This window comes from Pteropus medius, unplaced genomic scaffold, assembly GCF_902729225.1.
Source record: "Pteropus medius unplaced genomic scaffold, Ma_sr-lr_union100, whole genome shotgun sequence".
NCBI classification, from domain to species: Eukaryota; Metazoa; Chordata; class Mammalia; order Chiroptera; family Pteropodidae; genus Pteropus; species Pteropus medius.
The window spans coordinates 4,291,806-4,302,370 of NW_024343732.1; the positions used below are offsets into that span (position 1 = coordinate 4,291,806).

Genomic DNA, 10,565 nt, shown 5'->3' on the forward strand with positions numbered 1-10,565 from the left:
GAGAACACGGGGCGCCCACCCGCTGGGGACCCCTTCCCGGCACTCAGCGCGCTCTGCCGCAGCTTCCTCGTCTGTGCCCCGGACAGCGCCTGGCACAGAGTGTGCACTATTATGATGATGGCCGTTCCTCCGAAGTCTTACCGAAGACTTGTCACAAGCCGAACGGCGAGCAACTAGGTGTCCGTGGCTCTGTTCACAAACGCGGGAGATGGGGAAATAAGGTGCTGGCTTGAGATCGCACAGCTGGGTGGCACCTGAGCCCAGACGAGCTCCGGGCCCCTGAGCACCAGCGGCAGCACACTGGAGCAGGGCTTCTGAGACACTGCTGGCATTTAAGGAAGGACGACTGTCATATGGGAGCTTCAGCAGCCACGGCACAAACAGACCGGTACCAGCGTCCTCACCTACCACCACTGTGACCACTGGAACTGTCCCCTCACAGTTAAAAATGCCCCACGGGGAGCAGGGTGGGGAGGGTGTTACCACGTGAGTCAGTGTCACAACCCGCAAAAGAGGACACTCCTGGTGGGGAGCCTGGCCCTGTGATGCAGGCTCAAGTGCCCCGGACTCGATGACAAGCTGAGCACATCATCAGCTACGGTGCGGCTGTGCTGGAGGCTGGGACTTCGGTGTCCGTGTGGCGGCTTTGAATCCTATGTCGCTGCCCACAGAGCGGAACGTCTGGGCACAAAGCCGGATTCCCGGGAATCATCAGGTTCCGCCGTGGTGGCTGCCGCACCCCGCAAGTCTCAGCTGTTCCGAGAGGAACACACAGCACAGGGACCATCCTCCCCTCCCCTGCCAGCCAGCTCCCACCTCCAGGGCACCTGTTGTCCATCCCGAGGACAGACCGAGAGGAAAGGCAGGAATCCAGTCTGCACATGCCCCCGGAGACATCCTGGTGACAGCGGATAGGTGATCATCTAACCCTACCTCCTCATTCTATAGATAAGGAAACCGAGGTGCTGGGGGGACAGGGTGCCTGCCTAGGGTCACTCAGCACACTGGCCGCAAACCAGGCCAGGCACCCAGACCTCGCCAGCACCATAGGTTTCAGGATGAACCATACCTACTCATTCATTCTTCACCCACCCAACAAATGCTCCTCAATGTGTACTGAGCACACCCATTCCAAGGCCCCACGAGGTGGTGGAAAGGGCTCGGGGTGGGGCGTGCTGGTGCCAGGCCCCCCTCTGGTGGCCGGTACAGGTCCTGGTGTTCTGAGCCCTTGGTCGTTAAAGATCTAAGTCCCACACCCCTGCACAGCCCTGTTCCCGCCAGGGGCCGTGTTGGATGTGGAAGTATGGAGGAGGCCCCGTTCTCAAGAGCTCACGAATCCAGCCAGGATACCAAGAGGCAGATGAGCCGGGTGTGGTGAAGACGGGAAGTTCTAGAACTGAGCCACTGGCCCACACTAAGCTACCACCCTATTTTTCTGCTCCCCTTTAAAGCAAAAACCCTCAAATGAACAATCTATACCGGTGATTTCCTTCTCCCTCCTGGACCCACTGCAGCCTGGCATTTGCCACCCACCCACATCAGTGGTCAGGGACCCCCAGCCTCCTCTTCCTCAGCCCCTCTCCTCATGGCCTTCCTGTCTCTACAGGTCCTGCTGCTGCCCCTCCCACCCCCCTCGTCTGTGCCCCGGACAGCGCCTGGCACAGAGTGTGCACTATTATGATGATGGCCGTTCCTCTGAAGTCTTACTGAAGACTTGTCACAAGCCAAAAGGCGAGCAACTAGGTGTCCGCCATGCTCTCCTCAGCCTGCTTCATTGGTACCATCTTCTCCACCAGCGCTCAGCTCCCCTTCTCTCTATGCACCTGCCCCCCAGGGCCCTAGTTCACCCCATGGCCCGAAACACCATCAATATGCTGTCGACACCCAGATTTATATCCCCAACCAGACCTTCCCCTGGACCCCAGATTCACATGTCCCCCTGCCTGCTCACTAGCTCCACCTGAAACGCCGAAATCCGCATCTCAAACTTAACAAGCCCCTGACCAAATCCCACATGTTCCCCCGAGGCCACCTCCAACCCCATCTTCCTCATCCCTCTGAAAACAGCTGCACCCTTCCAGAGCTCAGGCCAAAAATCCTGGTGCTTCCTTGACCCGTCTCTTCAGTCATACACCATGTCAGAAAAACCAGGCAGTTCCATCTTCAAAATGCATTGAGATCCAATCTCTTCTGACCACCACCACTGCTACCTCGATCCAAGATGCCATCACTCCATGCTGGTAAGGACCTCCTGCCCGTGCGCCCCGCTCTGTCCTTGGGCACGCCCCAAAACAATGTTCTCATCACAGCTGGCACCTAAGGCAGAGATATAAGGCTCCTGGGCCCCAAAGCTGCCAGTGACGTCCCATCTCATTCAGACATGACCTACATGCCGTCCGATATGGCAGCCACTAGCCATGCATGGCCATGGAGCCTGAAATATGGCTAGCGTGGAATGAGCTGTCCACACCAGATTTTGAAAATATACACCAGATTTTGAATACTTAATAAGAAAAAAAAAGTAAAACATTTCAGTAATAATGTTTTACTTTGATTACATGTTGAAGTGATAATACTTTGGAGATATTGTGTTAAACAAATGTATTATTAAAATTAATTTCACTTGCTTCTTTTTACTTTTTTAATGTAACTACTGGAAAATTTAGAAATATAATATGTGACTCATATTATATTCCTATTAGCCATCACTGCTCTATATGACCTCACCTCCTCCTCCTTCCCATGCTCACTTACTCCGTTCTAGCCACACTGGCCTCCTCACTCTTCCTGGAACATGCCTTGACCTCAGGGCCTTTGCACTTGCTGCTTCCACTGCCAGGAAAGCTCTCCCCGACCCCCACGGCCACACAGCTACCTCCCTCACTTCTTTCAGGTCTCTGCTCAAATGTTGCCTTCTCTGTGAGTCCTTCCTGACCTCCCTATATGCAATAACAAGTCACTCCCTTTACCCGCCACCCCCACGCGCTGATCTCTTTCCCCGCCCTACACACAGCTCACCACCACCTGCCACAATATATACTTACTTACTCATTTGTTTGTATCAAATACAAGCTCTAGGCAGGCAGAGGCTCTTTCAGTTGTGCTAGCTGTGTTGTATCCATTTTTCCCAGGGTCTGGGTGCATGGTGGGTACTGACTACACAGTTGGTAAGTGAAGTGATAAATGTACTTAGAAGAGAATTTCATTCATAATAACTGCTCAAAAGTGTTGGTTAACATCACGGAAGCCCAGCTGACGCAGAGCTGGCAATGGTGGTCAATACAAGACCAAGTCTGATCAAGTATCAACGTGGAGCCCAGCCCAGAAGTGCTCAGGATTGAAAGTGGGGGGTCAATTAACGAAGACCCAGCCATCGCCCCAACACCCTGCCTCTCCGACAGCCCTACGAAGGCAGAAGGAACGAGCTAACTCCCACTCTTCTCACAAAAATAAAAGGAGAATTAAGGCAGAGCGAATTAAGGTTTTATTTTCCTAAGGTTTATTTTCAATCAATAAATCTTTATCGAAGGCCTACTATGTGCAGGCACTTCCCCAGAAATACAGCTGGGGACGATGGAGCAGGCTATGCATCGGGGAAGTCAGAGTGCTTGGGAGGAGAGAAGAAAGCATCCTGCCCAGACCAGGGGTCACGGAAGCAGTGACACCTCTGCTGAAACATCTAGGATGGGTAAGAGGGAGAACAGAGAATGGAAAGGGGATTCTAAGGAGACGAAAAGGCCGGGAAGGGCCAACAGTACTCAGCGTGCTTAGAGATGGATACTGAAGAGGGACCAAGCAGACACGATGCTGGACAGCCAAGCAAGGGCTTGCCAGCCACCGCGTGGAGCACGGCCCCTGTAGCTGTTCCCTGAGCCGCTGCCAAACCATCCTGCCCGAGCCAGGCAAGGACCCAAGGCCGCCTGTCCACACAAAGGCTATTCTGGAAGCACAGCCTTTAAGGGAGGGTTCTTCCCAGCCAGCCAGGTGGTTCCTTCCCGTTCAGTGCACCTGTCAGGACACCGGCTGGTGGAAGGGAAGAGCATATCAGCCTGGGCCGAGGTGGAGGAGAGTGAGGACAGAGAGGGACCCCAGAGAGGGGCCGGGCGACAGCCACAGACGGAACAGCGCCAATTTAGGACTGAGGCTGCTTTTAGGTGCCCCAGGTGCTCTGTTCCGGCTCCTCTCAGCGTGTTCCTGAGCTAATGCCAGTGTAATTATAGCCTCGGTGGCTCCCATTTGGAGCCTGAATAGTGAAAGCTTTTGCTAGGGGGTGGCAGATGTAAACCCCTGGGCCAAAACTTGGTAAATTTCCTAGGAAAAAAAAAATAGAAGAAACAAAAAAAAAAAAATGTGGCGATAGTAACAGTAATTGCTTAGTTACCAGGAAGATGTATGTCCCTTCTGATCCTCCCAGAGCAGGTACAGGGGGCAAGTGGGCCTGATGACGGGGCCCCCACTCCACTGCGGAGCTGGCCTCGGCCCTGGCTTCCCCGTGAGGGAGGAAGCTTGTGCCGGGGGAGGGCAGGCCACCCGACAGCCCCTTCCCAGCCCATCACTGCTTCTCCGTCCACACTAAGACGCTTTTCCCTCAGGTCCAGAGGTTTATTTTCCTCTTCAGGAGTCCCCTTTGGGGAGCAAGGAGGAGGTGCTGAATTCCAAACACCAGACTCACCCAGCGTGTGTGGCAGTCTCTGAACTAAAATGTCCAAAGAGCAGGACGAAGGCCCCTGCTCGCCCCCTCCCACACCCCGCCCATCCCTGCACAGATTGCCGAGACCACACAGGAAACTGCCAGGGACTCAGGAGCTAGAAATTCAGCCTGGGCCTGGGCCAACCCACCCTCCAGACTCATTCCTGAGCCAGATGGGCAGACTGGGCCAAGGAGTAAATGGTAACAGCTGCCCCAGGGAGAGCGAGGCGGGGTTTAACCACGCCTGGCATGTTCCAAAACCTCCCAGCTCCAGCCCCCGGGGACACATTCTGGCTTCTTCAGCCCCTCCCTTCCCCTCCCTTGGTGAGGGTGGGAGTTGGGGGGCTGGTGGGGAGACAGACTACAACTGTAGAGGGGACAGCCACTCCATCCAAGCCTCATCCACCTCCCTTCTTCCCTCCTGGGCTGCTGCCCTGAGCCAATGACCATCTGTCCCTCAATCCTCAAAGTGATATCCTCGAAATAATTGTTTGACACTTACATAAGAGCTTCAGTCACTCGGGTACCACCTATGTCATTCTGGCCGTGTTTCCAGTACCACTAAAACAAGAGTCGGAGACCCGGGCCCTAATTCTGTCTCTGCCTCTCCCAGCCGTGTGAAACCCCAGACAAAGCCTGACCCTCTCTGGGTCTCATTTCCTCATCTGAAACTATATAATCTCCTACGTTTAGTGACTCTCTTGCCAACCCACCTCCCCTACACACACACACACACACACACACACACACACACACACACACACACTGCACGGCAGTACAGGGAGTGAAAAGGCCCATTCCTACCAGCAGGCTGAAAGGAGCCAGCCCGGCCTGTGCAAACACAGCAGGTATGCATTCGGCAACACACACATACACACAAGGCTCACGAACACACCCGTCACCTTCATGCACGGCACCCAGATCCCTGTCGGTTAGCGGTCAGTCAAACAGTTGTCAGTCAGCAAATACTTCCAGGTACTGATTAGATACCCTGGAAATCCAGCTGTGAGCTGGACGGACAGAGTGCCTGCTCTGCAGAGGCTTTTAGTCTCATGAGAGGAAGACGGGTAATAAGCACATAACAAAGAAATAAGGTCATTTAAAGTGCTATGAAGAAAATAAAATAAGGGAATTTAGAAGAGAATGACTGGGGGATGAAGAGGGCCTGTCCAAGGAGGTGACAACCAAACTGAGACAGAAATACTGGCAGGAGTGAAACACGCAAACTATCCAAGGCAGGAAAAGCCCAGGCAACAGGAAGAGCAGGTGCAAAGGTCCTGAGACAGGCACAAGCCTGGCATGTTCACGCGCAGAAGGAAGGGCAAGGTGGCTGCAGCTTCCAGAAGGAAGCAAAAAAAAGAGACAGAGGAAGCCAGAGGGACAATCAGGGGAGATCCCAGGGGACCTTGCAGGGAGGGGTAGGAGCTTCAGATTTGATTCTAAGATGCGAAGCGCCTGGAGGGTTTTAAGGAGGGGAGTCTCCTGACCTCAGTGACGTTGGCCGACATACGGAAGACAGAAGACACATGAGGGCTGGAGCTGAAGACGAGACCCGTTATAGGCTGTAGCAAGGAGAAGTTTGGGGACAGTGGTAACCGCAGCGATGAAAAAAAAAAAAAAAATGAGCCCATTCTGCATATAATTTAGAGAGAAAGCCACCGGGATGGGTTGGGTGCTGGATGGGAAGAAAGAGAGAAATCAAGGGAAAACCCCAGGTTTTCGGCCTGAGCACCAGGTGGATGGTGGCGTCGTTTTTGTAAAATGAGGAAGGCTTGGAGGGAGGAAGGAGGGGCTGAACTAAGTGGATGGTTCTGTTTCGACTTATGTTCGAGACGCCCATGAGACGTCCACGTGGAGACGATGAAAAGGCGGAAGGACAGTGAGTCTGGCGTTCGGGACGGGAGTCTGAGCCAAAGACGAAAACTGAGCCTAACTGATCAGAGGTTCTCGAAAGCCACATAACTAAACGAGGTGGCCAAGGGTGCGGGTGAAAACAAGGAACAGGGAAGGCGTCAGGACAGAGCTCCAGGCACCACCACCACCGAGCGGGGACGGGGAAGGAGTGGACCAGGAGCTGGGGGCCATCAGGACACACTAGTGTCATAGAGTCCAAAAAGGGGGATGGTCCCCTGAGTCCGAATAATGAGGGATGTGTGGATGAACAGAGGAGCACTCGGCCGTGAGGTGTGGACTAAACAGACGGCAGGACAGCTGGGGAGGGAGGGCGGGGGGCACGCCTGCCTGGCGGGCTGGAGCTGCCCGGCTATCGGCTCCATGCCACGCCGCCCACCTTCACGCACCCACCCTGCTGCGTTCTCCCTCAGGACGGGTTTACGTGAGCAGCAGTGTCGTTCTGAGCATCCCAGAGCCCTGCTGAAGAGCCAGATAGAACTGACAAGGTCCCGCCCTCCTGGAGCCTACGTTCCACTGCAGGTGACAGGGTAATGTCAGGTAACACGTGGAAACCCTCCCCTTGGCCCGAGGTTCGCTTACTGGGCTTGGCAAGTGTCCCCGCCACCCTGCTCGGGGCTGGGCTGGCGATTATAAGAGCGGGGACTCTGGCCCAGCCGTGGCCTGAGAGGCGGAGGACCTGGCTGGCGAGTAAGCGAGCACAGGTTTTACAACCCTTTGAACCTCAATTTCCTAACCTGCAAAATAAGGATACAATACCCACCCTGCCTACACACAGGACCATGCTAAAGATTAGATGGAGAACAAAAAAAAACATATTAGATAGGAAAATGTAGACGAAAATGCCTCACGCAGTACTGCTTGTTTAAGAATGTGTTCCCGGCTGAAAAGGTCCTCCCCGCCATCGCTTGCTTTTCATGCGGTCCTGCCAGCAGAGGCCTGTCCCTTGTGCCCTTGGTCCAGCCTCACAAACCACATCCCAAAAGATACACGAGATCCTGATTTCCTCACTGGCGAGCAAGACGCGGCCTTCAGAGCTCTCTACTCATCCAGGAAGCCTGAGCGAGCAGGGAGGGCCCTGGGGACCTTTCTCGCCTTGGGCCCCGGCCAGAGGTTAGGGGTGGCATGCAGTGGTGCCTCGGCTTCCCCTAGAGATGACCAGCCAGCCCCGGCGTGCCTCACCCGCCAGTCTTCTGTCCTCACTCAAGGCCCAGGGATACGGCAGGACCGCAACCTTGACCTCTGGGCCTGGCGTGCTGGGGGTCCTGCCTTCTCCTCACTGCCATCTCTGCGTCATTTCTCCTCTGGTGGGATTCCGGCCACCAGTCCGCCACCCTGTTGCTCCTTGGATCTGGCACTACCAACCGCCACCCCCCGCCCTCCCTCAGGGGGACCTCGCACCCGGCTCACTGTCCTCCTTTCCTCCCTTCCTCCCCACACAGTGGCTTCCTCCCTGTCCACACTCAGCCTTGCCGCTGCAGACATCTCTGCCCTTCCCCCTCTCCCCGCGGCGTGTCACACCCTCCCCCTGACTTCCCCAGCAGCCCCAGCGCTTCTGGAGCGCTGCCCTCAAGGGCCCCGCCATGGACACCATCTCCTCACCTCCCGGTTCCCTCCTCGCCACCCCACCCCACAATGACCAGTGACCCCACCACCTGCTCTCCCCCTGACGTCCCCCGACTCTGCCGGTTCACACTCTTTGTGGAACCCGGATATCCTCCTCATTTGCTCTCATCATCGGACATATATATCGGAATATGTGGCCGGTTACCCCCACGCCCCTCCCACTCCAGGGTGCCTCTGCACAGAATGTCGCCGGAGAAATACACACAACCAAGCAGACTGGCCTCACTTTAAAGTCCTGACCCCATGCTTCGAATGCCACTGTGGCCATTTCACACCTTCTGTGGCTTCAGTCCTGCCACACTGTCCCCGGCCCGCTGCTCTGGCCTCAGACTCCACTAGGACATAGAAGGTTTGGACAGACGCTCCCTGCACAGCAACACCAACCTCCGTCACCGGTGCTGCGCCCCAGCTCTGCCCTCTCTGTTCGGAGGGAGGAAGGGTCCCTGCCCCCTGGGCTCTGGGTCCCGTCCTTCCTTCTCAAGGACATCGCTCCTGAAATTACCCCTCTTCTCCCTGCCCCTTCGGCTGATGATTTACGCTTGAAAAACAGATCATTTGGGCTTCTTCCAATGGGTCCTCCCCGACGGCATCTGACAGGCCGCCATCATCAGCCATCTCAGGACGCAGGAACAACGCGCGGCCTTCCTGTGACCACACGTCCTCCTGTGTCACTCTCTCTCACAGAGAAAGTCCAAAGAGCTGCTGTTTTCACCTTCTCGCCTCAGCTTCACGCCTCCACCCCGCCTGGATCAAGCTTCCGCCCCACTCAGGATACTCGGGTCAAGGTCGTTTGCGTCCGTGCTGCCGAACCCAAAGGTCACTTCTCTAAACTTCTCCCACTTGACCTCTGGGGCTGCACTGGCACAGCTGACCACCTCCTCTGTCTTGAGACCCACGCTTCTCTTGGCCCCGCGCCGGCACCCCGACTCGGTTTCCTCTTCACTGGTCCTAGACCTGACCTCCTTTCCGTGGAGAGCTCCGGCCTCCCTCTCTCTCTACGCACTCTCTAGGTGACCTCGACGCCATCTAGCTTCATGCTAACGACTCTCGACCCTGACCTCTCCTCAGAACGCCAGGCTTACAGCCGACCTGGCATTTCTAGGTGGAAGTCTAACCAGCCTCTCAAGCCTACCGTGGCCAAAAGAGGACTCTGGATTTCCGCTCCCCCTGCCCAACCTGTTCGTTCCCCCATCCTCCCCGTCCGGCTACACGGCAGCGTAAATTATCAGCGTCATCCTCAACCCCAGCCCACATCCTCTCAACTCCACCCACAGCAGACCCAAGATCCAAGCACCCTCTCCATCTCCGCTGCTGTCCTGGAGACAGCTTCTGAGTGCTCTCCGCTTCCACGCTTGTCCATGCCCCGCCCCACCACATGATCCACTCTCCCACAGCGCAAGAGTCATCTTTTCAAAAGCATAAATCGTACTGTGCTTCTCAAGTGTCTAAATCCTCCAAAGGCCTCTCATCACCCTTGAGTGAAATCCAAGCTCCATCGCTTGCCGGCCGTGTCTCCGTCATCCGCCTCCTGCCCTGCCTGTGTGCCCACCTCCCCGGCCACCGCCGCCGCCTCCGCCTCATTCCCTGGGCCCCTGCCACATGGGCTGCGTTAAGTCCCACCCTCCACCACACACGTCCCCACCTGGGGCCCTTTCCCCAGCTGTTCCCTCTGCCATCCCCCAGACCGTCCCACGGCTGGCCTCCTCCCAGGAGTCATGCTTTGGCATTCTCAGTCTAAAAGTAGCACCGGCCACCTCTGTCCCATCATCCTATTTTAATTCTCTATTTAGTTAGCATTCTTCTTTATTTTACATATTTTTGTGGTTACTTTGTTTGTTGGCTTGTCTTTTGTTTTTCTGTTTTTCTCTGTCTTGGGCTAATTGAACATAAGCTTCACGAGAGCAACGGACGACTCTCTCTTCTTCATGGACGTATCCTCAGCACCCACATCAGTGCTTTCATGCTCGGTGACTATTTGGGGATGAATTTACACACTCTGATTCTGCAGAGAAGGTACCTAAGGTCCAGAGTTCAATGTCATGACCTCGGACTGTAGGAAGGCCCTAAATACACACAGAGAAGTTCAGTCCACTCATCATTTTTATTGATCGGGTAAAGATGGCCCCCCGCACCTTCTAATGCCCCTCTGTATTCACCCCGACCTCTGTTCCCGGGGCTTCACTCAGAGATAAGACAGGGGGCCGAGGGCAGCAGTTGTTCCCGAGGGAAGGGCCAAATCTCCCCTCACAGCTTTTCCACTCGGCCTTCTAAACCAGCTGCCCTTCCTTCCCTATCCACGTGGACGCAGAGGGGGCCACTGCCAAACACCCATAAACAC

At 55.4% G+C, this 10,565-nt stretch overlaps 1 protein-coding gene across 1 annotated transcript in view; it reads right to left on the reverse strand.

The window, feature by feature from the left end:
• GFRA2 (GDNF family receptor alpha 2) overlaps window positions 1-10,565 on the reverse strand; it is a 77,492-nt gene that overhangs the window by 48,687 nt on the left and 18,240 nt on the right. The window lies entirely within an intron of this gene.